The sequence below is a fragment of the Kogia breviceps genome, chromosome 16, assembly GCF_026419965.1.
Source record: "Kogia breviceps isolate mKogBre1 chromosome 16, mKogBre1 haplotype 1, whole genome shotgun sequence".
NCBI classification, from domain to species: domain Eukaryota; kingdom Metazoa; phylum Chordata; class Mammalia; order Artiodactyla; family Physeteridae; genus Kogia; species Kogia breviceps.
This window is the reverse complement of record NC_081325.1, coordinates 9,527,318-9,533,317: the sequence shown is the minus strand read 5'-3', so window position 1 is coordinate 9,533,317 and position 6,000 is coordinate 9,527,318.

The following is a 6,000-nucleotide window of genomic DNA, read 5'->3' as shown; positions in this document are numbered from 1 at the left end:
TGGCGCCATTTGTGACAACATATGGATGAACCTGGAGGGCATTATGCTGCGTGAAATAAGCCAAACAGAGAAAGACAAATGCCGTATGGTAACACTTATATGGGGGCTCTGAAATAAACATAAAATAATAAAATAAATAAATAATAAAATAAAATAAACAAAAATAAATAATAAAAATAAACAAACACTCAAATAAATAAATAAATAAATTTATTTTTAAAATGTCAAACTCATAGAAACAAAGAGTAGAAAAGTGGTTGCCTTGGGGTGGGGAGGGTGGGGAAAACAGAGGCTGCTAAAAGGCCACAAACAAACAAAAAGATAAGTGAAACTGACCAGCTTTAAATCTTATACCTGTACATGAATCATGTGAAGCACAGCTACCCTAATATGTTAAGAGGAAAAAATATCTCTTTCAACTGCATACATGTGTTAGGATGGCAGACACAAAAATCATTCCGGAATATGTGGAAGTTGCTGAAATCTGTCTCCCCCGTCCCTATCCCCCATTTTTCCACTCCATTCATTTCACCGAATGAGTGAATGACTGGTTTTCAGGCATTTTGGACAGTCAGGACTTCGGGGCAACATTAGTGATGTGGGCCTTATATTTGCCAATTCATGAGAACAAAAGGGAAGGTCCGCCACGTTGGTGTTCACTCTTCAGGAGACAGGCAGCGGGCTCGTGTCAGCAGGAGGCATTTGCTGGGCTCGCCATCCCTCTGCGGGGCTTCACTGCTTACCGTGCAGCTTCTCCGCCTGTCCCCCGTCATCTCCTCCCTAGAGCCCTCTTTGCTTGGTTTCCGCTTTCCCCGCCTCGTCTACATGGCAGCCGTGCTTCTCACGGGAAACTGTTTAACGATCAACCTCCCCAAACCCCCTTGGCAATATCACTCTTCACACAGCTTCTCCCTCAGGAAACGCAGAGTGATTCTGTTGCATATGCTGGGGGCGTTTTAAAGCTTCACGATTTTGAAAAACATGTAGGTTAACATACCGCGAGCGTGTTTGGGTACCTGCTACTTACCCTGTGGGTGGCACTCCGTACGTTAATACACAATAGTCCTCAGGCATGAGGCTCCGCTCCTCTAATTGTCTCATTTTGGCACGTTTATGCTTCAGAACTGCCAGATCAGAGGAGGTCATCACTGACAGACAGTTCCGTCCTCTCTGTTCCAAAGCCAAGGTCTACTACCAGACTGAAGGGAAATCAAGGGAATCAAAAAGGCTTTTGGCAAGATGGTATCGACGTTCCCAGAACTTTGAAGGAAGGAAACTAGCAGGTAGAGGGCCTCTACACCAAGAGATTAGGGCTGGGAGGAACCTCGTCAGATTGGGGTGAAAGTGGTTATTCCAGATGCAGTTCTCTCCGCTCCCCCCGGCCAGCCGGAGCCTGGACCTCCTCAGCTGTCAAGTCTGAGATGTCCACCATTGGAATCTGCAATGGGGAAAATGGTTCCCATGGACCACTTTCTTTAGGAAGTTATTATTAACATGTGTTTGCTATATGTTATCTGGGAGCAGCCCCTCCCTACCCAGTCTCTATCTGTAATCGAGGTTAGCCTCTGGACTAGCTAGTGAGCCCTTAAAACCTGAGGGCATAAGACTCATTGACTAATGGGGTTATGAGTGGGGAAGGAGTGCCTGCCTTGGGTTGAGGAGTGCAGGTAAATAAAGATACTGAGTCATGGACAGCCAAATCAGGGTGAGGAGTTTGGGAGGCCAAAGGATTGCAAGGGGAGAAGACCTGTACAAAGGTTGGTAGACCCTAAGGGAGAGAGAAAAGTGACATAAACAGAGAGGGGAAGAGAAGAGACACTTAAACCAACTCTGCTTTTTTCATTTTTCTTTGTTTAGCCTGGATCTTATTCTGTTTACTGTCAAATGAACTCCCACTTTCTCTATCAGTTATTTATTAATTTTGGGGGGGGGGAAATTAAGGATAATTTGTTCACTCTTGTTTGCTGGCGTTGACAGAGCAGCTCCACTTTCTACAGTGGGCTTTTGGAATGGGATCTGCTTTCTCCTCATCAGTGCTGGAAAAGGGCTAAGAGAAAGATTGCTGCCCTTAGCAAAGGGAAAATGCTTTAACGTTTAATGAATATTGTGGTTTTCATTGAATCGAGATGAGGAAATCAAAGATCTCTGAAGGTTGCTGAAGGTGGAGAGAGGCTAAGACCCTCATTATAACCCCCCTAATTTTTCTTCTATAACAATTTACAGGTCAGTGAATTGTTACACTACTCTGAGACTTTCTCAAAAAAAAGAGAGATGATAGATAGATGATACATAGATAGATAAATAAGATATAGATAGACGATTGACAGATTCGATAGATAGATAGCTGGATAGATAGATGGAGTGTTTGCAGTGGCTGCGGTCCACTGGATGCTATGTCTTACCGACTTGGCATAGGACACGGAGGTCAGAGGAAGAGAAGTTGTGACATGGTGGTCACACCTTCTCAATGGGAGAGGCTCCCAGTGACGCTGTGCACTGAAAAGCTGCCGTCCCCACTATGTCCAGTCTCTGCATTACCAGTCTTTCCTTCCACTGCAAATCGAAATGTCCATCATTCTTCTGATTTCCAGTCGGTACCACCTCTCTGATGAGACTCCTAATTATTATGAAGAAATTTCAACAACAGAAAGAAAAATGAACCAAGGCGTGCTTACGAAGTTCTCTAGCCAGGATGGGCTGAAATATTAGCAACAGAACCCCCCTCCCCATAAAATCATTATATTATAACTTCCTATCATTAACAGGACTGGGGCTACATAATCTCCTTTATATCTGGTCCTGTGTCTACCTCAAATTCTCTTATGTCTTAGTTCATTTCTACCCAAGACTACAGGGCTTCATGTAGCCTGGGATCTGGGTGTGTAGTCAAAATATTTTATGTAGAAATGTTTGCTGTAAATATGCAGAGTCCTTTGATATTCTCTCAGTGTTTTTGATCTTTTACACCTCTTTATGAGCCTTAGAGAGTTAGTTCCAGCCACCTATGAGAACAACCCAGGGAACTATTTTTCTAGAGCAATCTGAATGGCTTAATGCTGAGAAGGATGAACTTAACAGACAAAGAAAAGAACAACTCCAGAATCCACTGAATAACAAATTATCTAGCCTCTCACACTCTGTAGTGTTTTCCCAAGACACATCTTTTTAAACCCTCATGCCATAACCCTGTAAGATAGATGGGGAGGAATTCTTCTTCTCTTAGAAACATTTGAGGTTCAAGACAGTAAGGGGCTTGTTCAAGATCACACTGCCTCTCTGTGGCTGATCTGGGACTTGAACTAGGTCTTTTGATCCCCGGTGTGAGATTTATGTTGCATTTCTACCCACGGGTTTGAAAAGCTCATCTTTCTTTTATGGTGTTTCACAGGTCGGTGTATTCAGAAAGCAGACTCTGAGACAGTCTCGTGTTCAGGGGGGTTATTAGGGTGTATTCTCGGGACCAACGCCTGTGGAAAGGAGAGGGAGGAAGAAGATTAGGCAGAGGGTGAAGTGAGCTGGGATGCAAGACCAACGCCACGGGGAGCCCTGGATCCCGGCAGTTTGGTTCCAGGTCCCCCTTTCAGTGACCCCATCTCTTTTCCCCTGAATTTGTCAAGAGCAGGGACTATTTATGTCTCTAATGTTTAGTACAGTGTTTGGCACATAAAACACACTTCATGCTTTCTGAATGAATGAACAAAGTTGGAAAGAACCAAAATGCTTCACAGCAGGGAAGCGGTTAAATCAATTAGGATTAATACTTCAATGGAAAATCACTGAATCTCAATATAGAAAAAAAGAACAATTATGAAAACTGGGGAACATGAAAAAATTTTACACTCTCGCCAGAGAAAAACAGCACCATGTAATCGTATATATGCTGGGTTTGCAATGAGGGGAAACATATCTATTAACATAATAGACAATAAATAAATGAAAATCATATTATATTGAAGTGAGGGGATTATGGGTGATTTTCATTTTTTAATTTAAGTTCCTTTCAGTGTTGCCATAGTTTAGTTTGTGCGATGCTAATTACATTGTTAAAAAGAAAAAACAAATCACCGGTTTGTGGCTTTTCCAGTACCACGGTCAGCGTGGGAGTGGCCCCAGCAGGGAGTTGGGGTTTACTGAGACGGGGAGGAGATCTGGCGGTCCCGTCGAAGTCATTCAGCCACTCTGGAAGTCAGGGAATGCTATATTTTACTTCCTTAATCCACCCCCCAGGGAAGACGTTCTCTCCTTGGCTAGAGGCTCTTCCCAAATCTTTTTAACTCTTAAACTGAATCCTCAATATCTGCTGATTCAAAATTGCATTGAGTTAATGGAGTTTTGTTTCTTTTGATTCACGTTCACTTATCACGAGATGTTTGAATCCTTTAGCAAATTTTTTATTCAATACAATCATACAAGTTCACTATTTGGCAATGTTCTTTCAACTTCTCATGGTGAAAGACCACGAAGCTATTCAGGGATTGCTGTCTCTTGGTGCAGAAAGAGACCCCTTTTCTCTTCTTCATATGCTTTGCAGGTGACTTGATAACATTCTGGCATTTTTTGCTAGATAGATATTGATTCTATTTCGGCCAGTGTTCTAAATTCTCCAGTGTGCTTCAACCTGACTGCACTGTTTGCACAGGGGTTTAAAACTGGATCTGCAGTCTTCCTCTTTGGATCCCTTCTTTCTCCTCAACTCCCTGAAGCAAATTCTGCCAAATAAAACTCTGCTGTTTGCTCAGCCACTGGGCGGTCTCTCCTGAGAGTGGGACCGAGGTCTGTTCTCTGACGAGTCCCATTCTCTGAGCAAATTTGTCCCCTCTTGTGAATCAAAGTCAAGGGTTTTACTTCACTTTCTATTACCTCTGTGCTCTGCATGGCCACATTCACCCTCAGCACCAGGAACAAGGAAGGAAGTCACATATGCTCTCGCCTTTAAGAGAGTCTGATTTCACCAAAGATTACACAAAGGGTACTCTATTCAGCAGGTAATAAAGTTGTGAAAAAATCTTACCTGAATCTCAGTGTCTTCTTCTAGGTATGGTTTTTATACCCCTGGGTATGTTTTCTTATATATTCATGATCTATACTTTCTAATGTGGCTTTGAAGACAAAGGATGTAGGCAAGGAAGAGAGTAATAGAGGTGGGGAATTTCTGGAGATATATATCTATCTCCATACATATAAACACATCTCCCTCCATCCTGGATAACACCATTTCAACCATCTAAAACCCTTGGGTTATTATGGATAACTAAAGAGTGATTTCAGGCAGCCAGGGACATACACATTTCATTCAGTCATTCAACAAATTCTTGAGCACCTACTATGCATTAGGCACTGTTCTAGACAACCATTTGTCCACCAAAGCTTAAACTATGAAGTGAATTCTTCTGAAATCTTTTAGATTTCTTTTCACCTTATCCTTTCTATAGTACTCATACTAATCTAATCTTTTCTAGGTGACATAAGTTTAGATACAGCTTGGTAGAGTGGAAAGAATTTTATTGTGTCGAGAGAACTGGATTTTAGTTTCAGTTCTGCTAAAAAGTATTTGCGTCTCCTTATGTATTTCTTTACAGATCGTGCTCTATATAAAAGTTCCTTGTAAACTGTGGAAGGCTATGCACATCTAAGGCATCATCCTTATGGACACTAATTCTAATACTGGAGCATTATGCAGATATTTCTTCAGTATCAATTAAGGTGTACGGAATTATTTGCCGCTATACTAAATAGACCTAGATTTCAGGGCTTTCAGCACTTGTATATATGTGTAGGGGCGCTGAGTTGGGTAAACTGTGGTGGGGCGTTGGGGGAGATTCACCACCCTTGCAGATTTATTCTGGACAGACGTAAAGTGAATTTTCATACTGTCTTCCTTCTGTTTTGAGAAAGACCCGTAGGGGAAAGCTATCTTTCATACAATTTGTTCATGCTAAAGGAAAGCCTGTAATTTCAAAGCTTTTCCTTCTGTTTTGTGCAGCCAAAGGGCAGAGATCC